Genomic DNA, 27,293 nt, shown 5'->3' on the forward strand with positions numbered 1-27,293 from the left:
CACATAAAAGGCACTCAATAAAGACTTGCTGAGTCAGTGCACTAGCAAACTAGTGTCCCAAAGCGGAGCGAGATGCAGTTCCAGTGCATGTAGAGGAAGTTCCAGGACCAAGTGGGGTCTTGCCCCTCTCCATCTGCAGAAGGGACAGGAGGCAGCTGGCAGGTCTAGAAATGCTGACAGAGAAGGACAGAGCTTTCAGCCCCAACCTACTTCTCCATGGCAACGAGCTGACAGAAAACTGCATGGGAGACTGAGAAACCATTTTTAAAATAAAGACGCAAAACACTCTGAGTATAAAATCACACATGCAAAGCAACAGCTCCTGCTTCTTAGCCTCTTGGGAGCCACAGGCCCAATCATAGAGAACAGGACCTCTTTGCAACCTGCCCATTCCTCTGCCAAGGGCCCCGGGGCCTCCTGGCTGCTGTGTAATGCAGACAGAATTGTTCTTACTTGGAAATATGTGTTTCAGGGCATTGCATCAAGTCTGACAAACAATGGTAGAGGCTCTTTCAGGGTGGGATCTGGTCAGCTCCTATCTCTTATAGCTGTCCACAGTTGGCTTCATGTAGGCATGAAGTCTCATAGCAATGATGGCTGCGGCAAGGTGGGAAAGGAGGAAGAGATTACTTCCCTCCTGGGTCCCAATATTCAAATTTTGTTTCCACCTTCTCCAAGATGACTTAACTGTACCATCTCTTGGAAGCCCAAAACCCTTTGCTTACATATTCCACATAAAATGAATAGTCTTCTTTTTCATACAATTATGCTTATTTGTTTTACGCCCAAGTAGAGAACCTGGTAAAACCTCATGAACTGTTTTCTGAAGTGAGCCAACAGCATGAGAGTAGCTGGAGGTGAACTTTCCTCAGGTTATCTCTATCCAAAGCCTTGGGTACTCTGAGAGAGTGAAGGCAATGTTGTTTTTCCTCCTGCACTTGGATGACTTTTCTGTCAAGTCCAGCATGTGTTCTCCTCTACAACATTATAGATATCACTGTATGCAAGAAGATACTCCAAAGTAACTTGCACTAAGAATCCCAGATTCAAATGAAAAAGGTGGCTGATGCACAAATTCACAAAGTGAAGTTTTCCACAGTGACAGAGAGGTAGTGACACATCAGGGCTTGGGTATTCTAACTGGTTCATAGCTCTTTTCACAGTCTTTCAATGCTGTAGAGATCCCATCAAGATATTCTTCAGTTTGGGACAGAAGAGATTACACATTCCATTAAAATCAGAAGCATTCTGGATCACCTGCATTTCAAACCCCTGCAATGGAATGGAGTCCAGCTCTCTACTTCTGGGCAGAAAGCCACTGGCAACATTCTGGGCAGGGAAGTTAACCCTTAGTACTCATCAAAGTCTTTCAGTCTCTCAGGTACTGATAACTAACTGATGCCAAGGTCGTCCTGGCAGTTAGGATTTTATTGCCTCTAGGTTGCTGAGCTAACCTTAAGGGGAAAAAAAGAAGAATGGATGCAACACTGCAAACATTAGAGAAGCAGATCTGGAACAATTTGGCGAGGATACAGAGGGAAACTGGTGTGACTGGAGCACAGGCTTGCATAGAAAACCATTCTCTTTGGAATTGATTTGTCCTGTGATGTAAACCCAGCAGAAACAGAGCTCACAGAGACAGGAGAAACTCACAGGCCCACTGTTGGAGTTCTAATGATTTCTGGGCTTGTGTGCCAGAGTGGCATGAGTAAGGTCTGTTCAGATCTCAGCAACAACTTCCACCAGGACAGAAGGTGGAGGAAGGCTGGGGTGGGGGGTATATGCTTGTTGAAAACCCCAATGTGCAATAATTTGGCTGGCCCAACGAGACCAGCTGCTTGGTTCAAATACTAGCATAAATGTTTCTGTAAAGGTATTTTTTGGGATGTGATGAACATTTACAATTAGTTGCCATTAAGTAAAGCAGGTCATACTCTGTAAAGTTAGTGAGTCTGAGCCCATCAGTTGAATCCTGAAGGCAAACATTGAGGCTTTCCTAAGAAATTCTCACTCGACAGAAACATAGAAACTTTGAATTTTCAGCCTTTAGACTCAAGACTGCAACATCAGCTCTTATCTGAAACTCTGTAGGTTTTCTTCTAGAATCTGTACTTGCCAAGCCTCCACTAGTATGTATGCCAATTCCTTCTGCCATATATACATATATATACATATATAATCTATCTATCAATCTATCTATCTATCTACCTACTTACCTACCTACCTACCTATGGTAGAGACAGAGGTTGAGGTATAATGGCTCTACTTTCTGAAGCCCTCTGATGAACACAGACGAAGTTGGTTACTTTTGTCTTCTCTACCTAATTTAATTCTACAAATGATTTACGGAGGTAGATTTTTTCTATTCTGATGCCTATTTTCAGATAAGGTAAAGGGAAGCTAAGATAGGCAAGTCATTTGGTTCAAAGCCATGTATCAATTTCATCACATAGCCACAAGGAAGTAGAATTCTCTGAAGGAATGCTGTTCAATACTCCTGGTCAAAGCAGATGTTGCAGCTGATTCCTCCGACTTCTCCCCCTTGGGGATGCTGATGACAGCAAAAGATATGAGGGGCATGGATAATTTTGCTCATTCAAGCAGGAAGAGGACTTGATTCTACAAAGCACTCTGTCTCTGGACTTAGTTTTTTTTGTTGTTGTTTAAGATTTATTGATTTATTTGAAGTTAGAATTAAAGAGAGGGGGAAGAGGGGTATACAGAGAGATTTTTCTATCTACTGGTTCACTCTCCAGATGGTCATAAAGATAAGGGCTGGACCAGGTCAAATCTAGGAACCAGGAACTTCATCTGCATCTCGATGTGGGTCACAGGAACCCAAACACTTACGCTATCCTTCACTGCTTTTCCCAGGCACATTAATGGGCAGCGGGGTCAGAAGTGCAGCAACAGGGGCACCAATTGGTGCCCATATGGGATGTTAGTATTGGGGGATGGCAACTTTCCCATTATACCACAACACTGGACCCAGTTTTTTTCCTTTTAAACTTGATCCCCTTAGGGAAGATGATGATTTTTCAACTAATGCTCTTTCTCCTGAAGCCAAATCCAGGCTGCAAACTGATTCCTTTTGGCTGCTGAAGTGGGAAGTTTATGTACTCTGCTCACATAAGGAGTCCTAGAGGGGTTTCTCTGGGGATTCCTTGGCCCATCCTCTGATACCCTTGGGCCCATTCAGGTATCTGCTGGGGGAAGGGAGCACTTTTCTCTCCTAAAATATATGTGCCTAAGGATGGCTGAAACCCTCTTGTCCCAGAACCCAAGCAATAGCTTTGCTGACACAAGCCAGTATTTGCAGGAGCAAGCTTAAATTGCCGAGGACACTGCAAAGGAAATAATCTCAGCAATCCAAATACAGCTAAGAGCAACAAGGCTGTCAGAATGAGGTCTGTGACTCCGACAATTTCTCTCTCCAAAAGGCTGGCATATACCCCAGCAGCAGCCATTGCTCAGTATCCTTCCAGCAGTTTCCATTTGGCTGCTCTCTTGGTTCTTGCTGCAAAGGCATGACCACTGAGAGCAATATATGCAACATGTTAAGACACACATAAAAATATGCCAACGAGGGGCCAGCACTTGCCTTGGTAGTTAAGCTGATCATATCTAACATCCAAATACCTGAGTGAGGCTGGTCTCTGGCCCCTGGCTCCAGCTTAAAGCTAAAGCTGGCCCTGGGAGGCAGCAGAGATGACTCTGTCATTCATAAGAGAGACCTTGCTGCAGGCTTTTGGGAGCTTTTCTTTCTCTCTTTCTGCTCATCTCCGTATCTCAAATAAATAATGATTTTTTTTAAATAAAACAATGAATTGTCAAAATGCTAGTGCATAGCACACTGGTAAATGGCAAGATAGGCAAGTAGTCTGACACATCTGGCTCCTGCTACCATAGGCCTGGCCCACTACTCAGATGTGCTAAGGGGAATATTATCTTTGCCCCCTGGCTGGGAAATGCAGAGCCTTGTCTGAACAAGAAATTTAGGTTCAACTTTGCCTCCTACCTGGGCTAGCCCCACATTTGTGGGTTCTGATCTAAAGGTTATTCTTCCTTTTCAGCTAATGGGCTGGAATGTCAAGACAATGACTTCCCCTTCAGATGTGCTCTCCACTGGTCACCAGAGAGCAGCCTTACATGTGATAGACCAAAGGGTTCTTCAAGGACCAAAAGAGCTATGTTCCCCTAGTCCACTATCTCAGTGTCTGTCAAAAACCAGGGGACCCTCTCCTGTTCTGCTGCTGGTGCTACTGGGTCAACGTCTCCTGCATGCCTACACAGTTGCTGGAAGCTGTGGATCACCATCAGCCAGCACTCCAGTGAGAGGGCAATGGTAGTGGCCATAACAACTCACATGTACTGAGGGCGTATGATGTACTGGACACAAGTTCAAGCACATCACATGTACTAACTAATTAATTTTCATTGTAACCATTAAAGTTGGATCTTCTCACCATCATACAGAAATCTAAGAGAGAGATGAAATTATTTGCCCAATATTCCATAACTAGTAGCAGTAGGCTGGGTTTCAAACCCAGTCTAGCCCCATATTGTTTGATAATCTTGTGTTAAAGGTAGAAGAAGCTGTGATTTGAGCATTCAGCTATAAATCACACAGTTGGTTGCATTCTTTCTCAGGTTCTCCCCAGGAAGCACTGTGTTGCGAACAGCTCAGAATGAACTCAGGTGGGCTGGATGACCTCATTTGTCCTCTGACTTGAAAGGCCACACAACAAGGATTGGACGTCCACAGTCATAACAAAGGCTCTTCCAGCAGGTGACTGTGGATGGATGAGGTTTTTAAAATACTTTATACTACAACATTTCCTCTTTTCCTGGGAGGGCCAGGCTTGGGGCCTTGCAGGACAGCCTCTTATGACCAAGCATACCCTTGTTCCTGGGAGTGCTTGGACACTCTATGGGTGTGGCTTCCTGTGTGTCCACTCTGCTCCACACGCTGTGCTACACGTGATCTCATACATGAACCCACCTGTCACCAGGATTGGGTGAGACACAGGAAGCAGGGACTCCTAGCAGAAAGGACAAAGCCTTAGAGGAGTTTAGCCCTGCTAAATACCTGTGGGAATCTAGCAAATTTCTTAATCTCTAAGAGTGTCAATTTGCTCATCTGTAAAGCCAAAGAGCAAACAAAGAAATCCTTCTTTTCAAGGTGGTTATAAGAAAAATATGGAGTATAAAATTTTACAGCCCTTAAAGAAAACATTTACTAAGTACCTATAATATGCCAGGCTCTCTGCATACATTTCATTTATATTTCATAAAACTCCCACAAGATAGACACATTATTTGATATCCACTTTAGAGATAAGGAAATTGAGGGGCAGGGAGATGGAGTGCTTGGATGGTTCGACTGGCAGGATTTAAGCCCAAGCTGTGTTCACTCCTGAGATCTGGTGCTTCAGTGCCCTCTGTGATCTCTGTTCCTTCACCACATCATGTCTCCTGCATAGGTCTCTAAGTTTCATCTTAATGCTACAATGACAGTGCTCTTTCTAAAAAGCCAATCCAAAACCATTACTCCTCTGTATAAAATCCTTCCTCAGTTCCCTTGCTAGGGAGATCTTAAACTGTTTAGCATAGCATTCAAGGCCTGGGATTGACTCATGTTCAATCTCTTTTTCTGATCTGTTTCCCAGCCTGAATTCCACTAAAATTTAAATCCTAGACAGATGAATTCTTCCTTTATTGCTGTTGTTATTGGAAAAGAAGATTTACTGAAAAAGAGACAGAAAGATCTTTTTATCTTTCATTCTCCAAATGGCCACAATGGTTCAGATCTGGGCCAATAATCTGAAGCCAGGGGCTTCTTTCAGGTCTCCCATGGCAGTGCAGGGTTCCAAGGACTTGGGCTATCCTCCATGGCTTCCCCAGGCCATAAGTACAAAGCTGGATTGGACGTGGAGGAGCTAGGACAAGAACCGATATCCATGTGCTTGCAGGTAGAGGATCAGCCTGTTTGAGCCACTGTGTTGGCCTAGACACACGGATTCTTGAACTGCTGCTCCCTGTGTCTGCAGGGCTCTCCCAGCAAACAAGGGGAACTCTTACTCTTCTTTGAAAAGCTGGCTCAATTATTACCTTCTCCTTCCCAGATTTTTCCAACCAGCTTTGCTGGCCTTCCTCTGCTTCTGTAAAAACTCCGTCCATAATCTGATTTATCAGTTGATAACTCTATCTACACCACTGATTGCCAACATATTTGAATCTGAGAACTAGTTTTTTACTTCCTCAGAATTTTAGAATCTTTTAAAAGACACCAATCAAAGCAATGCTTAATGACAAAAGAAAAAAAAAACACTAAGGCTTGTGAACACTTCTGTAGTTGAATGAATGTAATAGCTCTCTACAGAAATGAAGACAGTGCTGTGAGGGACACGTATAGATTTGAGGGTCTTGCTGTACATGTACTCCATGGACTCTAAGGCTCCAAAGCTTCCAGTTTGGAAACCACGGTTCTGGTTTAGCAAGTGGGTTTTTGGGTAAAATGGAACCACTCATTGATCCTATTATATTTAAGGGCTATGCCAGTCACTTTAAATTTTTATCACCTTTAATTCTCAAAAAAAAAATCCATCTATTACTTTTCAGATAATCAAAGAGGCTTAGGGGACAATGTGGTGGAATAGCTAGTTAAGCTGTTGCCTGCTATGCTGGCATCCATATTTTGATGACCAGTTCCAGCCCTGTCTGCTCCACTTATGATTCAGCTACTTGTTATTGTATCTAGAAGGCAGTGGAAGGTGGTCCAAGTGCATGAGGCCCCTACCAACCACATCGAAGACACAGATGGTGTTCTGGGCTCCTGGCTTCAGCCTACACCAGTCCTGTCGGTTGTAGCCATTTGGGGAGTAAACCAGAGGATGAGAGATCTGTCTTTTAAATAAATAAATCTTCTGATTAAAAAAAAAGTATTGTTAAGAGGCTGGCACCATGCTATAGCAATTAAAATCATGATAAACCAACTGGTCCACAATATCACCATCCTGTATGGGACTGATTCAAGTCCCAGCTGTTTACTCCTGTTCCAGCTCCCTGCTAATGGCCCAGAAAAAGCAGCAGAAGATGCTGCCCATATGGGAGACCCAACAGAAACTCTTGGCTCCTGGCTTTGGCCTAGTCCATCCAGCCATCTGGGGAGTGAACCAGTGGATGGAAGATCTCTCTATCTCTCCCCCTTCTCTGTGGCTCTGACGTTCAAAATAAATAATTGTTTTACAACATTTTTAAAAAATCTAAACAAAAGTAAAGCGGACACTGTGGTGTGTAGGTAAAGTTGCTGCCTGTGATGCCAGTATCCCATATGGGCATTGGCTCAAGGTCCACTTCTGATTTAACTCCATGCTAAATGACCTGGGAAAAAAGGGGGATTATGACTCTAGTGTTTGGGTTCCTGCGCCATGAGACAAGATGAAGCTCCTGGCTTTGGTCTGGTCATTGCAGCCATCTAGGAAGGAAACCACCAAATGCGAGGTCTCTCACCTTCTTTATTTCTCTCTCTCTCCCTCTGTGTGTGTGTGTGTGTGTGTAGCTCTGACTTTAACATACCAACCTTAAAAAAAGAGAGAGAGAGAGAGAAGAGAGACTCAGAAGGCTGCACTGCCTTGCTTGAGGTCACCTTGTGACTGAGAGGCAGAGCAAGGCTTTGGTTCTTGGGCTTTTCCTACTCTGCCTCCAATGCAAGACTACCACGGGTTCAGCTCTCAGTTCTGGACCTCCCTCACAGCAGTGTTCAGGAGATTGAAGGACAAAATCCCAGAACCCCTTCTCCATATGTTCTCTGGTTCTCCAGCTTATACCACCCTAGCTGGCTGCCTTTCTAGCCACAGGTAAGCTATCAAAGAGATTCTCAATCCATCAAAGAACCAGAGAAGAAATGAGGCAAAATTCTATGATAGAGTCTCACATGGTCCATTTCCTTCAGTGTTGTTTCCCTTTCTTTAGTAGGTCTCATGCCCTAGTCCTAGATTCCAGTCCCCTCTCTTCATTATGAGCCCCCATCCCCACACCTCCCTCCTCCAAAATTCTTTTCCATATTTACAGCAGCCTGCTGTCCTCAAACAGTGTCCTCCAATTTGCTACCCCTAAGGTCTTAAAGCCCAGTAATAACTTGGTTCTCTCTTTCTCTTACACACATACCCCAAAATCTGTGCTTTAAACCAAGAAGTGACATCTCAAAAATTGTGGACATCCCCCACATCCCTTATTGAGAGTGCCTGGCGCTGATTCTGGCTTCCTGCTAATGCAGAACCTGGGAAGCAGCAGGGGCCAGCCTCAAGCAGTTGTGTCCCTACCACCCATATGGGAGAAACAGGCTGAACTCCTGCCTCCTAACTGCAGCCCAGCCCTGGCCTGGCTTTTGTAGGCATTTGAGGAGTGAACCCATAGATGAGAGTTCTATCTTTCTGCCACTCAAATTAATTGGTTTCAAAAACTAAGAGCATGAAAAAAAAAAAAAAACACCCTAAGAAAATGTTGCTGCTCAAGTGTGTCTTTGGAAGAAAAGAACAGGCTAAAAACCAAATTCAGCTTCCAATCTCTGGTTCTAATTCCTGTTTGAATCATTTTAGGTATATCATTTTAACTGCTCTGAACCTCAATGGCTTCCTCAGAAAAATGAGGATATAAAATCTACCTCAAGCAATAAATATATGAAGGTTTTATACCTGCACAGTGAAGCATGTTGAACTGTGACATTCTAAAAGATACGTCAATGTCTTAACCTCCTGAATCTGTAAGCATGATCTTATTTGAAGGATTCTTAAAATTTCTAATTAAATTATGGATTAAAAAAAGATTATTTGAAAGGAAGAGTTACAGAGAAGGAGAGGCAAAGGTAGAAGCAAGAATCTTGCATTTGCTGGTTCATTCCCCAAATACCATAATGGCTAGGCCTAGCCAAGAGGAGCCTGGAACTTCTTCTGGGTCTCTCATATGTATATAGGGGCCCAAATGCTTTGGGCCATCTTCGAATGTTTTCTCAGGTATATTAAGAGCAAACCTGACTGGAAGTAGAATAGCTAGGACTCTAACCAGAGCCCACATGAGATGCCAGAGTTGGAGACCGGCTTAACCCACTGCATCGGCTCCCTAAATTAAGGATTTATAGATGAGTAGGCTGTCCTGGAGTATGTAGGTGGTGTCTAAATTCCACAATTATCATTCTAAAAGAAAGGCAAATGGAGATCTGACACAGACAAAATGATATGGTAAGAATGCCCACAGCTACCAGATGGACTTTGTAGAGATATTGATTTCTGACTTCTACACTTCCGAAGTCAGAACATAAACATGAAAGAATGTATGTCTACTTTAAGTCACCCACTCAGACTGCAGTCCTATCTCATCAAACTGATCACGTACAGGGGTACAGTGGGTTAAGCTTCCACTGCAATATCAGCATCCCACATGCATGCCTGTTTGAGTACTGGCTGTTCCATCTCCAACTCAGCTTCCTGTTAATGTGAGAAAGCAGCAGGAAGATGGCCTAAGCGCCTGGATCCCTGTCTGCCAAGAGGGAAACTCAGATGGAATTCCAGCCCCTGGTTCCCTCACAAATACTTATTAATCATCAAAATTTTACTCAGGTACCACCTATTCTCTATGAGCCTTCCCCTTCCACACAGATTTCTCTTTCTCCTTCTGTTCCACGTATGCTTCTCTAATAGAGCATGTCAGCCCCTCTGAAGTGCAAATCTCATCAATCTGAGGCAAGCACATGGGCTCCAAAGAGTCCAGGAGCCCTTGCAAGACCTGGTTCCAAGCTCCCTCAAAACAGAAGCTTTGAAGAGAATGCTATGACTGCAGAATCCTAAGGATGGGATTGTTTAATTAAACAGAGACTCAAGTCACCAGTGTCTGGCTTAGGCTGGGCCTCTGGGACCTGAGCAGGCAACATTTCATCATTAGGAGGAAAGGAGATGACAAACTCTTTCCTGAAAGAACCCAGCAGGCAGTCAGAATTACTGGATATGGATAAATAAAGCCATTATTTCCAAATACATATCCCAGGCAGTACTAAATGCATTCTTCGTATCACAGGCGATACTAAATTTAGAACTGGCACTTTGAGTCATATGCTGATTCCTAAAGAGAAAAACTGAATCCAAGGGGGGAAATGAAGTGAAATATGGAAATAAAAATGTATCCTTAGCCCATAAGAGCAAGTTGTCAAGAAAGGGGAAGCAAAGTTCCCTACAAAGAATTTCAGCTGCAGAAGAACCTTGTGCGGAGAGTGGTGGTGCTCTGCTGGCCCCAAAGCAGCAGGCTCTGGAAACACATCCCTGTGTGGGATTCAGCAGGCTGGCATGGAATCTGCACTCGAGCAGTATTGCAGAAAACAGCAAAAACCATGTAAGGGTGGGGGCACTGCCGCTCACACTGTTTCACGACAGTGTCTTCCTGTTGCACAGTGTAGGTTGGCTTTCCTCACTGAGTTCACACTTGAACCTGAAGGGGTTAAAAGCTTTGCTCATGTTACATCATCAGTGAGCCAGAGAATAGAGATTGGTTTTTAATAATTTCTATTAAAAAAAATACTTTCAGACGCTGGTCCTGTGGCAAAACAGTTTAAGGTGTTGCCTGCAGTGCTGACATTCCATATAGGTGTCAGTTCAAATCCTGGCAGCTCCACTTCTGATTCTGCTCCCTGCTAATACGCCTAGGAAAAACAGCAGATGACGACTCAGGTCTTTGGGTCCCTTGTCCACATGAGACCCAGGTGAAGCTGCTAGCTTTGTCCTAGTCCAGTCATTACAGTCATTTTGGGTATGGGCCAGCAGATGGAAGAGTCTCTCTCCCTTTCTCCCTCTGTACCTCTGCCTTCCGAATAAATACATCTTAAAAAAAGAATATGTAAGACTCAAAATTAATTTAAAAAAATACTTGCTGATTTAAAGAAAAGCTGAAAAGATACTCCTGAGTTCCCAAATCCCTTTCCCAAGCTTGCCCTGCTGTTAACATATTCCTTACTAGCACTGGTATATGACAATTACCTAAATGTCACGCTCTGTTTAGCTGTCACTGTTTTTTTTTTTCCCCAATGTCTTTTCTGCTCCAGGACCCCCATCTGGACATCACATGACCTTTACTTATCGCATTTTCTCTGGCCCTTCTGTGCAGTTACAGCTGCTCCATATTCCCTTGTTTTTGACATTGGCTTGTTTGAATACTAGCAGGTCTTCTGCAGGGTTTTCCTCAATTTGAGTTATTCTGTCTTATAGTCAGATAGGATTACAGGTTAGTAAGAAGAGGACCATGAAGGTGAAGCTCCCTTCTCATCAAGTCATATCCAAGGTGCCTACTGTCAACCATTCTCACAGGTGATGATAACCTTAATCTCCTGGTCAAAGTAGTGTTTCCTAGGTTTCTTCACTATAATGTTATCCTCCCTCACATCTCTAGCCCTGTCATGCTCTACTCCTTGACAACAAAGTGAGGTGCTTCCAGCAGGAAGAGTTCAGGCTTATGTTGGAAGGACAGGTATCAAAAGACATCCCATGTAGAAGGAACTGGAATGCAGGTAAGGACATGCGCATTCAGGGAATGAAGCAGGGGCAGCACACCACCAAACAGCAGAAGAGGAGGCTGGGTAGGTGGCTAAACTCAAGGTGAGCAGGTCCCTACAGCCACACAGGCCTGGACTGTTCTATAGACAGAATCACTTTCCACTGTCCTGTTAAGGTTACTGCTTGGGCTTTCTGAAGTCCTTGTGAGTGATAAGCTGACTTAAACCTCCCTCATTCCCCAAAGTACACAAGTCTCTAGAGGCATAATGACTGCTGGACATCAGTCAAAATCCATTCTTTTCCTCTTTCCTAGCAACAAACCCTAAATTTTATTCAGGATAACCATGCATCCAGCTCAAAGATTAATTTCTTTCTTTTTAAAAAGATATTTATTTATTTTTATTGCAAAGTCAGAAACACAGAGGGGAGGAGAGACAAACAGGAAGGAAGATTTCTGTCTGATGATTCATTCCCCAAGTGGCTACAATGGCCGGAGCTGCACCGATCTGAAGCCAGGAGCCAGGAATTTCTTCCAGATCTCCCACGTGGGTACAAAGTCCCAAGGCTTTGGGCCCTCCTCAATTGCTTTCCTAGGCCACAAGCAGGGAGCTGGGAAACAGGGCTGCCAGATTAGAATTGGCGCATTTAAGGCAAGGAGTTAAGCCACTAGGTCACCACGCAGGGCCCCCAAAGATTAATTTCTCAGCTTTTATTGCAGTTAGTGAAGCTCTGTGACTTAGCTTCGATGAATGAGTTATAAGTGGACGTGGCTGGGCAGCAATTTAGGGACAGTGCCTTAAAGAGCCTCTGTTTTTTTGTGCTTGCTTCCTGGTGAATATAGATACAATGGCTAACTCTAGTACTCTCCTGGTCCATGGAAAACAACAACAACAACAAACAACAAGAACCAAAAAACCAAAGCAAACAAGCAACCAGACCTCAGGGATGAAAACCTCTGTTAAGGACAGTGAAACACAGAGAGAAATAATTGAGATTCCTGAGAACCATGGAGCTATGACACCCGTCATGGCTGAACATCACCAGATCACTCACGTGTGAATGTACTAATGTGCTGGGCTGCAATAGCAAAATACCACAGACCTGGTGGCAGAAACAACAGAAATCACACCAGGCCCTCCATATCCAGGGTTTCTTCCTCTGTGGATTCAACCAACTGTGGATCAGAAATATTCAGGGGGAAAAAAATGTGTCTGAATATGAACAAACTTTTGGTTTTGTTTATTTGAAAGGTAGGGAAAGAGAAACAGACAGAAAGAGATCTTCCAGCTGCAGGTTTACTCCCCAAATGCCCACCACAAACTCAATCCTAGTTTTCTACATAGTAGGAATTCAGGCATTCGGGCCATTAACTGCTGCCGCCCAGGGCATGCATTAATGTGAAGCTGGAATTGGAATTGGAGCTGGGACTCAAACCTATGCACTCCCATATCATATGTGGCAGTTCCAAATACTCTACCAACTGCTGTGCAAAATGCCCACTCGCCTCCCGACTTTTTTTCTTGCTATTGATCCCTAAAAACACAGTATAACAACTATTTACACTGTGTTAAGTATAGCAGTAGTTCCAAATAATTTAAGGTATATGGTAGGATGTGCATTAAATTACATGCAATGCCAAAAATAAATGGACTCGGGGTGTCCTGGAGGTAACTGCCTATGGCCGCAAGGGACAACTGTAATTTCTTCCTACTTCTGGAGCCTGGAAGTGCAATCTGAAGGTGCTAGTAGGGTTGGCTTCTGTGAGACTCCGCTTCCCAGCATGCAGATACTTGTCTTCTTGTTGTAGCATCTGTGCACACACACAGTGGCAGCAATCTCTGTTGTCTCCTTTTTGTAGCAAAACATCAGCCTACCAGATTAAGGCTTTATTTTTAGCACCTCACTTAATCTTTCTTCCTTCCTTTTTTTTTTTTTAAAGATTTATTTTATTTTTATTGGAAAGGCGGATATACAGAGAGGAGAGACAGAGAGGAAGATCTTCCATCCGATGATTCACTCCCCAAGTGAGCACAACGGCCGATGCTATGCCGATCCGAAGCCAGGAGCCTCTTCCGGGTCTCCCACGCGGGTGCAGGGTCCCAAAGCCTTGGGCCGTCCTCGACTGCTTTCCCGGGCCACAGGCAGGGAGCTGGAAGGGAAGTGTGGCCGCCGGGATTAGAACCAGTGCCCATATGGAATCCCGAGCGTGCAAGGCGAGGACCTTAACCACTGCGCCATGGCTCCGGGCCCAATCTTTCTTTCTTCCTTATGGGTCCGATCTCTGAATACTCTAGTCATATTAGGGGTCAGGCCTTCAACCTATAACTTTGGGGAGTACACAACTGAGTTCTTACCAAAGAAGGTAAACTGACTTCTCTTGTTTAAGTCACGATCAACTCAGTATCTATTACTAGTGCATGCACTTAGTTCCTTAAGGGTAGAACTCTAAAATCCAAGGAGTATCTTCTAAGGTTTTTATCCTGATGTCCTTCAAGCTAAGAGTCCAAGGGCAATTATCAAAGACATCACGCTCTAAGTCATTTTGAGTGAGAATTCATCAACATGTTTAGTTCTTTCAAATGACAAGTATTTAGGGTACCTACTTATGCCAGATAATGGGCTAGGTGCTGGGAACACTACAACAAATGAACATGACCTTTGACCTTTGGGAACTTACCATTATTACTGATTTAAGTTCATCTTTTTCCAAAGTGTGTTATTATGACATAATAAATAAAACAGAAATGCAAATTTAAAACATTGAAAAGTATATTTAAGTGCCAGCCGTAGAAGTTGGATACTTGTGATGACTGAGCAAACAAATTGACTTTAGCCTTCCTAGCAGCTGTGACAAAAAGTAAAAAAAGTCACTTTTTTTTTAATTGAAAAGAGAATAATACCTAATCATGCAGGAAAGTAAAATGTAAACACATTTAAAAAAATTTTCTGAAGAAATTCTGCTTAATGCTTCCGAGTGCCTTGAATGTCCTAAAAAGTACCATTTTTCTGACCAAATCCCAGTGGATGATCACTCTAAATCCTATGCACAATTCATTAGCTTTTACATATTCACCAAATAAAGCATGGTTTGCAAACACGGTTTTGGTTTCCTAATGTAAAGCACAGAGTTTACTCAAGTCTGAATGACCACCTGAAGACGGTACAGAGAATGAGGACTGGCTAATGCAGAAAGCTCTCAAGGATGGATAGTAGATGTCCGAATTTAACAAGCAGAAGGAGTGAAAAGATAGTACCCCATGGAGAGGCCAGGTTAGATGGAAAGATGAAACACTGAGAGTAAAGTCACCATGGCACACACACAGAGTTCCTTTCTTGGTATATCTCAACAGGCAGCATCTTATTAAAGAAAATATGAGTTTGAATCCCAGCTTTTCTGCTCTGTCACTTGATGTGTAATGGGAGAGTGTTACAAATCCAGAGCCTCAGCTGTCTTAGGGAAAAGAAAGATGACATCTACCTATTGAGGAAAGAAACACCAAAATACACACAATGCCTCTGTCATGTTGCAATAATAGTAACAAGAGCTGGTTACAAATGCTTTGCCTCTGTGAGGCATTGTGCAATATTCTTAACATGAATTTTATCCTCACCTAAGGTAGGTGTTACTGAAGAATTCAGAAAGCATTGGTCCCTCCCCGAAAACAATGCCATGACCTGTCCTTTGATATTTTGGGAAGGAATGTACCAGTCCTTGAAAGGCTCTTTGTCAGATTTCTCCCATGCTAAGCAGCTGTGTTGACAGCATTCTATAACCATCTGCAAACCCTAAAGTTTACTGCAATTGGTTTAGATCGTTAACTCTTTGGTTTCCCAGTAGAAATTTGAAGAACTCAAAGAAAACTCTTCCAAAGGGTTCTTTCCAACAACTGATTGTGGTGCAATAAAAGACACACAAAATTGGAGTATGCTATTTAAAACAGAGTGGCCAGGCTTGGAGAGGAGGTAATGCTTAATAGCACAGAGTTTCATGAAAAAGTTTTGGAAATGGATGGCAGGCACAGTTTTGTAACAATCTGAATGTTCTTGATGTCCTAGAACTATATGATTGATTAAGATGGTTGAAAGGGTAAATTTTCTGTTATAGCATTGTTCTATAATAAACTAACAGTAACAGAAAAAGTCATCATGGTGAAGATCTAAAAACCATCTATGATAGAGACTATGTGGAAAAAATTCAGATATTCTGCAGGCAAAAGTTTAAAAGCCTCTGGTAGGATAATGATAAAATTACTCATTGTTTATTGAGCACATCAGATGAAAGGTCTTTTAAAAGTTCATGGAAAATGCGTATTAAGAAAGAGCTACATTTTTTTGCATCAAAATACATGTATCTTTTAACTTCATTTTCTCACAAACCTTTTCATGTCTCCTTATATATGTAGGCACTGCATTTGCATTACTTTTATTTCCTAGCAGAGCCCTTGAAGGCTTCCTTGCTTAGAGGAATTAGGTGATCAGACCAGAATTACAGAGCTAGCAAGAGGTAGACACAGGGCTGAACCCAAATACTGTTCTTTTTTCTATGCTGCCTCTCCTTCACAAAGTAAATACCTGGACCAAAATATGCTGAAGATATTTTTTTCAAGCCTAAGATTTTATTATTCTGAATGGGAATGTGGGAGATAGGAAGCTCTATTTTTGTGAAGGTTCCAGCACCGCCAGGTATGTAGGAAATCAGAGCCTATTCTCTCACTCCAGGAGCAACACTCTGAGAAGAGGAAACAGGAAGACCCTCTGGGATCAGAACCAGAGGCAACACCAGGTGGATGCTGCAAGGGGACTACCTGAGGGCCTGCGGATCACACTGGTTTCTCTATCTGGGAAGATATAGGAGTCAACAGCCAAAAAAAGAAGACATGTCAAGCTCCAAATACATCAAGAACCACTTAACGTATTTTTCCTCACAGTGTTGTCACCATATCACCAAAGAGAAATTGTAAAGACTGAAAAGAAGGAAGAGGATGAAGTACAGGTGGTATTAGAGCTGGGAGAGGGTGCTGTGAAGCCTGAAGTCTTTGATCCACCCCTAGGCCATGCTCTGCTGATGAGAGCAGACTTGCCACCACTCTGAAGCTTGAGTACAATCATGGCTACCTTGGGTGCTCTCAGAAGTCCCCTGGTGTCACCTTCTCTTCTTCCATGATCTTCCTCCCATCACAGAATTGCACCCTCCCTAGAGAAATGGATTTGTGAAATGACCATCAAGTCTAATTCACTACCTCAAGTCTAATTCACTTCCTCAAGCTTTCAGACACCAAAGGTAACAGCCAGAGTCAAGGGCTGGGTTGCATGGAAATGGATTTCCTGTAATGTAGGTTACTGATAAGAGATCCCAAGACAGGGACTCCACTTTTCCTTTAGTGGTCAAAGATGTAGACTTTGCTGTCTTGCAAGATGTCTTGCTGTCCATGACTTCATTTCAAAAACCAGAAGAAAGAGATGCTTGCAAACATTATGTTGAAGTAAGCAAAGAATCCATTGCATTCTTTGAAGATGATGACATTGAAAGAAAAAGATTAGTGATCTTTCAGTGATTCCTAGATGTATCAGGACCCTAGTCTGGGACCCAGTGTGCTAGCAAAGTGGTTAAAATCCTCGCCTTGCAAGCGCCAGGATCCCATATGGTTGCCGGTTCTAATCCCGGCGGTCCTGCTTCCCATCCAGCTCCCTGCTTGTGGCCTAGGAAAGCAGTCGAGGGTGGCCCAGGGCCTTGGGATCCTGCACCCACATGGGAGACCTGGAAGAGCTCCTTGCTCCTGGCTCTCTGTCTCTGTATATCTGCCTTTCCAAAATAAATAAATCTTAAAAAAAAAAAAAAAAAGAAGAAGAAGGACCCTAGTCTGCACAAACAGTAGCAGACAGGCTTGAGATTCATTCATTCTTTTCTTTTCTTTTCTTTTCTTTTCTTTTCTTTTCTTTTCTTTTCTTTTCTTTTCTTTTCTTTGTCTTTTTAAGATTTATTTATTTTTATCAGACAGTCAGATATACAGAGAGGAGGAGAGACAGGGAAGAAGATCTTCCATCCGTTGGTTCACTCCACAAGCTGCCACAATGGCTGGAGCTGCACCAATCCAAGCAAGGAGTTGGGAGCTTCCTCTGGGTCTCCCATGTGGGTGCAGGGTCCCAAAGCTTTGGGCTGTCCTCCACTGCTTTCCCAGGCCACAGGCAGGGAGCTGGATGGGAAGTGGAGCTGCCGGAATTAGAACTGGTACCCATCTAGGATGCTGGTGCACTCAAGGCAAGTACTTTAGCTGCTAGACCACTGTGCTGGATCCTACTCTTTCTTTTTTTTCCCCAAAGTTACATTTATTTTGATTGAAATTCAGATTTACAGAGAAAAGGAGAGATAGAGAGAAAGATCTTCCATCTGCTGGTTCATTCCCCAAATGGCCGCAATGGCTGAAGCTGATCCAATCTGATGCCAGGAGCCTAGATCTTCTTCTGTGTGTCCCACATGGGTGCAGGGTCCCAAGTGATTAGGCCATCCTCTGTTGCTTTCCCAGGCCACAAGCAGGGAGCTGGATTAGAAGTGGAGCAACCTGAACACAAACTGATGTCCATATGGGATGCCGGCACTTGGAGGCGGGGGATTAGCCAGTTGAACCAACACATTGGCCTAAATCCCATGTACTCTTATAGTGTGTGCATATGTTTCTAGTCTCTATCAATTCACAGATTTCCACTTCATTTCTCCATCTATTCCTTCAAGAATGTCTTCATTGTAAGTTTAGAAACTAAGGCCAATAAGTATGAGTTACAAAGCTGCCCTTTGCTGGAAGCAGGAGCCACATAAGGCCCTTGCAGTTCTGACAACAGCTGAGACAGCTTTGGCAGACCAGCCCTGCCATGTGGACCCAGCTGGAGTCAGCTGGGCTGCACAGTGCTTGGCTGCTGCCTGCTCACTTCAAGTGGAGGACCCGGCACTTATTTTAGGTCCTCATAAATAATACATTTTGTCATCTTGATTCTTCAAGGCCTTATTTTAAACTATTTTTTCTTCCTTGGGAAAACCACTTTCACTCTACAAGTGGTTCATAAATCAAGAGGAGTTCCAAGTAACCGAAGCTGGAGTTCCTGACTTTAGAAGAAGCAGGCAGGGCCCAGCATGGTAGCCTAGCAGCTAAAATTCTTGCCTTGAATGCACTGGGATCTCATAAGGGTACTGGTTTGTATCCTCACTGCTCTACTTCCCATCCAGCTCCCTGCTTGTGGTCTGGGAAAGCAGTAGAGGACGGCCCAAAGCCTTCGGACCCTGCACCTGCATGGGAGACCTGGAAGAGGCTCCTGGCTCCTGGCTTTGGATCAGCTCAGCTCCAGCCATTGTGGCCTCTTGGGGAGTGAATCAGCAGACAGAAAATCTTCCTATCTGTTTCTCCTTCTCTCTGTACATCTGACTTAAAGAAAAAATCTTAAAAAGAAAAAAAAGTAGTGCACAGAGCAAAACCTAATCAAAGAAAATGGCCTTCTACAAAAACGAAGATCTTAGTTTAAGCATGGAGTAAAAAAAAAAGTTCCTACCATCTCTGATTCATGGACTGTGGCCTGAGAAAGTCCTAGTGTATGAGTTTGTAAGACTAAATTCAACCCGTACCTCCCCAACATTTCCTGTATCCTAGTTTTTCAGAGTAAAATGCTGAGGACTCTTAGCACTAATGCAATGGGGATGAGCCTGCCTGTCACTGAGCTGTCCAAGTGTCTGGCATAAAGTCAAGGCTTGGCATGCGAGCTCCCCTTTCACTCTTCTTGGCCTCTGAAGCTTCCAAAAAGATGCATTTACACTATGAGAAAGTGGCAATTCCTTTACTTTCTTGAGCATGACTTACTGAAGGAGTCTTCTCCAACTGCCATGTCATAAAGAAACTCCACTGTAGATTGGTTAGAGTGCTTGTCTTAAAGTAAGTGGACCATGACTTCAATACTGGCTTTGATTTTGGGCAAGTTTCTTAATGTCTTTAGGTTTCAGTGTCTTGATAAAAAGTTAGGTAAAACCCACTAACTTCACAGTTTTGAATTTTAATGTATACTAATTATCTATACTGGTAAAGTGTAGATTCTGACTCAGCAGGTTTCAGGTAGAGACTGAAGTCTCAAATTTTTAATTAGGGCCAGTCAAGGCCCTAATTGGTTTTAAAAAATTATGTTTACCCAGACCTTTGTTTTTTTTTTTTTTAAGTTGTATTTATTTATTTTATTTGAAAGTCAGAATGATGTATACAGGCTAACAGAGAATGGGAGCTCATCAACCCATTGGTTCATTCTCCAAATGCCTGTGACAGCCAGGGTTGGCCTGGTGCAAAGCCAGGAGCTTGGAACTCCATCCACATCTCCCACATGAGTGACAGGTATACTAGTACTTGAACCAGCACTTGCTGCCTCCCAACTCACACATTAGCAAGAAGCTGGATGAGAAGAGGGGCAGGGCTTGGAATCCATGTCAACTGGCTGATATCCAAAGAAGCATCAAATTTCTACTTCTTAAAATCTGATTTATTACATGTTATTTTGCCTTAAAACACAAAGAAGGCCAATCTCTACAAATTAGCTTAGATGATGTATTGATCCTTGATTCTTTATAGAAAATAAAAATAATTATTATCTGCTGGAATAAAGCCTAGTAAAAAACAATTGTCAACAATCTTCTCCCACAGCAATGCAAAACAGTAACTAATCAACAAAACATACCACTTCTCCTATCAACCAGCTGATGTAAAAATAATGAGCATAAGCACAAACTCCCAACAAAGCTTAAAGTCACGTTGGATTAAAAATTTATGAAGGTATCACCTAAACTATATCCCTCCTCAGAGGAACAATGTTTTAAACCCAAGTGTTTATGACTAGAGCTATGTGTTGACTTAGAGTGTGAAAGGTAGTTTGGAGAAAGTTGAAGAAAAAAGCCATGCACACTGAGTTCCTGAGATTGATCTGATAAGGAGGTGGGATAAGAGCCCAAGCAGAGCCTTTAATAGGATGGAAGAAAGACGCCAGGCACAAGGGTTTTGAAAGGAGCTCTCCTTTTTGGAACCTTTCTAGGCTCCAGGACTACCACCTTGGTGACAGAGCTGGTTCCCATTCTTGCTGCCAAAACACTAATGCCCACCCAACTCCTACCCTAGAGCTGGTGCTTATTACATGGTATTGAGCATTCATATTGATCTCCAAGTTGTTGAGGTCAGGGACTGTATCTTTCTTATCACCGTTTTCTTAGCCTGGCACAATACCTTGGCCCATATTTCTGCTGACTGAATGCATAAGGAGATAGATATCGAAGAGAAAAGTTTAACGAATTTACCTCAGGGTCTATCTTTCCTGGCGGTGTTCATTCATAGATTCATTTACTCAGCTCAGCACGATTTTCCAAGTGTGAGCACTCACACCTTTCATAAGTCTTCAGTAAAAAATGATTCACACTTTCTCCATCCCAAGATGGTACAATTAATAACACACAACAATGACATTTATGTTTACACATGTATACCCAGTAGCTTTTTTTCCAAGATGCTTTTTTTTATATTCACAGCAAACTATCATTTCCCTGTGCTCAAACAGGAAATTAAAGTCCAGAAAAAAAAAAGTGATCTTAGGCAGAGTCTCAAACTTTAGATAAATAAGAATCACTTGAGGCATTAGTCAAAATCACAGATCCCTGGAGCTACCCCCAGAGATTCTTATTCAGTGGGTATAAGATGGAGCCCATGACTCTACATTTTATTGCTCCCCAAGTTATTCTGAGGCAGGTGGTCTGGGGATTCACAGAGACTAAAGGCTGGTCTGGTGCCTCCCCTCAGATGGAGAGCCTGGCTTATTCTGGAGCACAGCATGGACTGGAGGTCACCTCGGGTCTTTGGTTCCAAATCTAGAGTCATGGGGTGGGAGGCAAGCCACCCATATAGCAACTTCATTGGGTCTGGCAGGAAATCCAAAACCAGGGCCACTCACACAATGATGACATCTCTGCGTAAAAAATGAAGTCAGGATGGTGTCTAGTAAACGGATTACATTTCTGCATTTTTGAGACCTACAGGGCCAGGTTCTGGAAAAGGAGTAGGCCTTCAAGAAAGTGGAGTGATTACAAAGAAGCTCAACTCGGTAACTATTCACGATGTATGATGTATTTATTTTGGATTTATATCCCTTGTTTCCTACTTGAAGGTAAGCTTAAGAGAATCAAGTGGGACAACTTAGCAAAGAAGAATATGTAAAGGTAGTTCAAGGACATTTCTTTCCTGGTCTGCTTCCACATGCAGGCCCCACTCACTGGTCTCTGTGTTCTCTCCAGTTAGCTCCTCCCTTGCCAGCCCACTCCAGCAATCTAAACAAACACCTCTTGCATTACTTCTCAAAAGCCTCCCAAGAGGGTTCCTGAGTCCAGCTTCTCCGCTTCCCCCAAGTCTACTTCCTTCAGAAAGCCTTATGAATCTTCCCCAAGTAAAGATCTTGTCATAAAGTATAAAACAACCTCTGTATTTAAGCCAGAGTTGCTTCTGATCCTAGCTCTGTTACCATCGCTTAATAGCTGTGTAGTCTTGGGTTTAATAGCTCTTTCTCTAGAGATTGTTTTTTTTTTTTGTGTGTGAGTAGAATGCTAAACTGGGTCATATCTAAAGTTTTTTCAAACTCTAGTACTTCAGGCCACATTCTCATGTAAAAACTGCATTGCTTGTAAGAATTAAACATGCAAATGTCCTATCCTGGATAATCGTAACCAGTCACGTTGTGCTGCTCCCAACAACCTGGATAGAGATGTATAACTTAATGGCTTCAGAGTGAATAGGAGTTCCAGTTATACACACAACACACACCTCGTGGTCAGTTCAGTTTGAATTTTGAGCCCTTCAGGGCTGCAGTGAAAGGTAGACTTCCTACCTGTACGATGTACTTGGAAAAGATTCCCTCTTCCGACCACTCCCAGAATCTGGACAGACTCAGTTTAACCATGATCCACTTAGGGCACAATCAAGTGAGTATATGTTTTATCTTTCCAACCAGATCGTCAATTCCTGCCTGGAAGGATCTGTTTCTAGTTCGTCTTCCTATGTCTTTCACGCTTAGCACAAAGCTCTGCTCACAGCAGATGTCAATAAATTGTTCTTTGGATAGATGCTCAAATTTAGATCAAATTGACTAAAATTCCAATTAGAATCCCTTGTCAGGAAGACAAGATCTAATTCTTTTTCTTTCCAAAAAGGACAATGTTCTGTTTAATATTACCTAATACATTTTCTTCACAAGTTAGAGACAGATGCGGGTTCTGTTTTTAGACAGCATATCTGAGATTTTGGAAAGCTGTGATTTTTATACTTTATTTTGATTAAATTTGAGGTACATCAGAAATGAGCGATAATGTGCTTGTTCTGAGCTATTCTATTCATTACCCTCGAACAGCAGAACACGAAAGGCCTTAAAAACAACAAGGTTTTCAAGCACATGACTGAAAGAACTGAAATTCAAGAGTGGGGACGAACACCCAGGTTACATGGGTGACTGCTTAGTTGGGTAGTTGATTCCTCAGCCTGCTCATTTATTTAAAAAGACTCACGGAGCACACAACATGTGTCAAGTTCTGATACAGAACTGACTGAGACAATTGCAGCCACCATCTTCAGTTCATAGACTAATGGCTTTTCCCTGATTCCTCAGCTCAGTAGATTTTGCCTTCTTCTAAAGGGCTAGCTGCCTTTTTGAGAACTTTTTGGGAAAAAGCACCAACCTTCATTTGGACAAGGAATTGCATTTACAGGAACATATATTTTCCTATAGGCCAAGGGCATGCATTCAAGAGAGCTGCTAGATTAAATCTGCTTGACAGCTTTTTACTTTCTGCCTCAATATTGCCCCTTTCGAATCCCTGCAGTCACAGCTACAAACAGAAAGACGTCCCTACATTGACTGAATTGCTCTTTCTCCCTTCACCACTGTAGCCACTCACTCTTTAAGAGTAGGGATCTTGTTGTTTTCTCACTGTTCTCCATCTTGTCTTACACAATGTAGACAGTGTGCCCTGTGGCTAACGAGACAATCCTTTTAGGAGGAGTTTGGTCCTATAACCCTTCTCTTTTTAAACTCATCCACAGACTCCTCTTCTTTAGGAAATGGGAAACAGGCTTCATTTTCTGCCAGTTCTAGTTGATTGGAAGTGACTGCCTAGAGTGCTATACTGAGGATGTTTCTGAGGCGGCATTCAGACACAGTAGGAATAAAGATTCAATTGGAAACATTCTATGGGTAACTATTAACTTTCTCTCAATTAGAACCTGGCCTTATGGTCTCTGTTTCTAGATGCCTGAAGGATTAAATCCAGCACCATCAACCATCTGCACACGGCCCTTCACAATGCAGTCAACAGCCATACATCCCCGTCTCAGCACACACTCCACATCCCGGTCGTGCTGAACATTCCCCACTTCTTGAGGTCATGTCCCCTTTCAGGATTCTGGGCCTTTGCTATATCCCTTTTCTGGAATGTTCTCTTGCCTAACCCCCTTCTGAGGCCCAGTTTATCTGCAGAGTTCCCATACTTCTACGAAAAATTAGGTCTCTCAAATTCTACCTTCCTTCCCTGTGCTATTATACAGAACTCACAGCGATTCATACCTCTATGTCTATGTCCCTCAAGAGAAAGACCATCTAAAGCAGCAGAGCCCAATCTTATTACAAACAGCATAACATCGCCCACAGACAAGGCACTTCCCAAAGAACTGTTGAGTCTCTTCCCATTTTCAATTCTCTGACCCATTTTTTTTTTAAGATTTATTTTATTTTTATTGGAAAGGCAGATTTACAGATACAAGGAGAAACAGAGAGGAAAGATCTTCCATCTGCTGATTCACTCCCCAAGTGACCGCAATGGCCAGAGCTGAGCCGATCTGAAGTAACGAACCAGGAGCCTCTTCCAGGTCTCCCACAAAGGTGCAGGGTCCCAAGCTTTTGGTCATCCTTGACTGCTTTCCCAGGCCACAAGCAGGGAGCTGGATGGAGAGTGGAGCAACTGGGGTTAGAACCAGTGCCCATATGGGATGTTAGTACATGCCTGGCAAGTACTTTAGCCACTAGGCAACCATGCCAGACCCCTAACCGGTCTTTAAGCTATGAGAATACCAATTACAGCATCACTTGAGGGGCCAACATGTAGCACAGTAGGTTAAGCCATGGCCTTGTTAAGAACCATCACCATTTCATATGGCAGTGGGTTCATGTCTCAGCTGCTTCACTTGCAATCCAGTTCCCTGCTAGTAAGCCTGGGAAGTAGAGGAAGATTGCTCAAGTCCTTGGGCTCCTGCCACTCACATGAGAGACCTGGAAGAAGCCTGGTCATTGCAGTCATTTAGGGAATCAACCAGCACATGCAAGACCTGTCCTTCTGTCTGTAATGTGGTCTTTCAAATAAATACGTAAATCCTAAAAAGCAAAAACAAAAACAAACACTCGGGATACCTACATCCTCAAACGGAGTTCCAGGGTTCAAGTCTTGGCTCTGGCTCTGCCTCTGATTCCATATTCCTGCTAATGTGCATGCTGGCAGGCAACAGGTAAGACTCAAACAATTGGGTCCCTGCCAACCACACAGGAGATCCAGATTGAGTCTCAGACTGCTGGCTTTGGTCTGAACCAGACCCACCTGTTTGGGGAATGATTCATCTCTGTCAATCTAACTATCTTTCAAACAATAAAAAAAAAATAATAAAATAAAATAGAGGTTCAAGAACTAACCTCTGCAGCCCAAGGACTAACCAGGTCCAACCCTGCTTAATTTCTAAGATAAGATGAACTAGTTCAGAGGGCTTTGGCTCTAATCAAGAACTAGCCTTTGGGCTGACACAGTGGCTTAACACACTAACCCTCCTATTGCAGCATCAGCATCCCATATGGCTCCACTTGCGATGCAGTTCCTTGTTCATGACCCAGGAAAGCAGAAGAAAATAGCTAAGGTTCTTGGGGCCCTATCCCCATGTGGGAGATCTGGAAGAAGTTCCTGGTTCCTGGCTTTGGATTGGCTCAGCTCTGGCCACTGTGGTCATTTGGGGAGTGAACCAGCAGATGGAAGATCTCTCCTTTTGTCTCTCCCTCCGTCAACTCTTTCAGATAAATAAATCTTAAAAAAAAAAAAAAAGAAGAAGAAGAAGAAGGAGCCAATTATCAGTGCTAGTGCCTTGATCTTGATGTCTTAGTCTCCAGAAATGTGAGGAAATAAACTTTTGTTCATTATAAAGCAGCAAGCTTCTGGTATTCTTTTACAGTAGCCTATATGTACTAAAACAAGAGCTCAGATTAAAATACCATCTCAAGGACTCCTTCTCTTACCACCCTATCCAAAGGACACAAAGCAGCCAAAGTACAGGCCTCCCAGTTGTTCTTCCTTGGTATTTTCAACCTAAAACAGTCTTACCAACTTACTTGTTTGCATTATCTGCTTCACACCAGAAGGTGAGTTCTGTGAAAGGTAGAGCTGTCCCCTCCACAGTCATACCCAGTGTTTGACCCAGAGTCCAGCTCATAGGAAGTACTAAGTAACAAACATTAAAAACAACAGTAAGTTTCAGGGGACAGCACCGGAAGTCAGAAAACCTGGCTCCAGGTCTCCTCCATGAAGACATGAGAAGTCATTTTCACGAAAGACAACTTCACAATATGCAGGAGTCTAGGCAAAAATGCCAAAATAAAGGAAACAACCTGCCGTTGCCTTACAGAGAGTCAGGAAAGGGGAGATCCCTGGGGCTGGAGATACCAGGGTAGGCTTTAGTGTTCCTGAACACAGACTCCAGGGCAAATGTCATAGGTGTGATGCAGCATGCCAAAGAAGGATGATGTTTCCTGAACTGGCACAATACTAAACAGGCGGTGCCTGGCGGAGAGCTCAGATCAGGGACTCGAAGTGGCCTCTGGGGGTAGGAATGAGTGTGATGAAGAAAGCAATGGAGAGAACTAAAGTAAATGTATTCAGCAGAGATGCAGTGGATGACCATTAGATTAGGAATTCCAGGGATGTGGTAGGGGGAGGACTAAAGAATGGAAACAACACCTCCTCTTTCCCAGGCTCTGTGCAGGGCAGTTTACACACATCACAACATTCAGTCCCTATCATCACCCTCCCATGGAAATAATAATCGTCTGTTACTTTTATATAGACACTGGGGTCCAATTGGAAGAAGTAACTTTAGTGTTCTGGATGTCAGGATTCTTATCTGTAAATGAATAATAAAACTCCATTGGCAGTTCTAGCATTAAATACAATAAGATACAGGGTAGGCCATCTACCACTATGCCAGGTACTTTGTAAATTCTACTGCTATTAATATCAATAATCACACAATTAGCTTTCACAAGATCATACAGCTCATGAATTCCATAGGTAGGATGCAAATGGATGATATTTTCAGGTTATATCTAAGAAGGCCAGGATTTGAAAAACAGCTCTGTCAATAATTAGCTGTGTGGTCCCTGCAGGTGAGCACAAGAACCACGATAGGGAGCAGTCCGGACCATGCCAGGGAATGGTATCCACTGGCATATAATTAGTGCAGGTCAGGGGCAAACCAAGATAGGTTAGATCGTATCACCCGCTGGTAAATCCAAGATCCAGAATGGAGGGTGGGTTGTGTCACATTGGGTCATAACACAAGCAAGTTTACATGAGGGCCAGGACTGGGGGCCGAATGGGCTGGATTAGGCTGAAGCTCCTACCAGCCTGAGCTGGAATTAGAGGTGGGCCGGGCCCAGCCAGACTACAACACTCAC

At 43.2% G+C, this 27,293-nt stretch overlaps 1 protein-coding gene and 1 long non-coding RNA gene across 4 annotated transcripts in view; both read right to left on the reverse strand.

Annotated features, from left to right (window-relative positions):
• Window positions 1-27,293, reverse strand: part of SERGEF (secretion regulating guanine nucleotide exchange factor) — a 236,676-nt gene that overhangs the window by 27,967 nt on the left and 181,416 nt on the right. The gene's annotated exons all lie outside the window — the stretch shown is intronic.
• Window positions 607-19,885, reverse strand: LOC121161830. Its single transcript, XR_005884725.1, has 3 exons — window positions 19,872-19,885; window positions 15,078-15,082; window positions 607-877 (listed from the first exon to the last, which is right to left on the reverse strand). It is a non-coding gene; the product is annotated as an uncharacterized LOC121161830 (long non-coding RNA).

The sequence above is a fragment of the Ochotona curzoniae genome, unplaced genomic scaffold, assembly GCF_017591425.1.
Source record: "Ochotona curzoniae isolate NIBS_2020 unplaced genomic scaffold, NIBS_Ocur_1.0 contig_4877, whole genome shotgun sequence".
Taxonomy (NCBI): Eukaryota; Metazoa; Chordata; class Mammalia; order Lagomorpha; family Ochotonidae; genus Ochotona; species Ochotona curzoniae.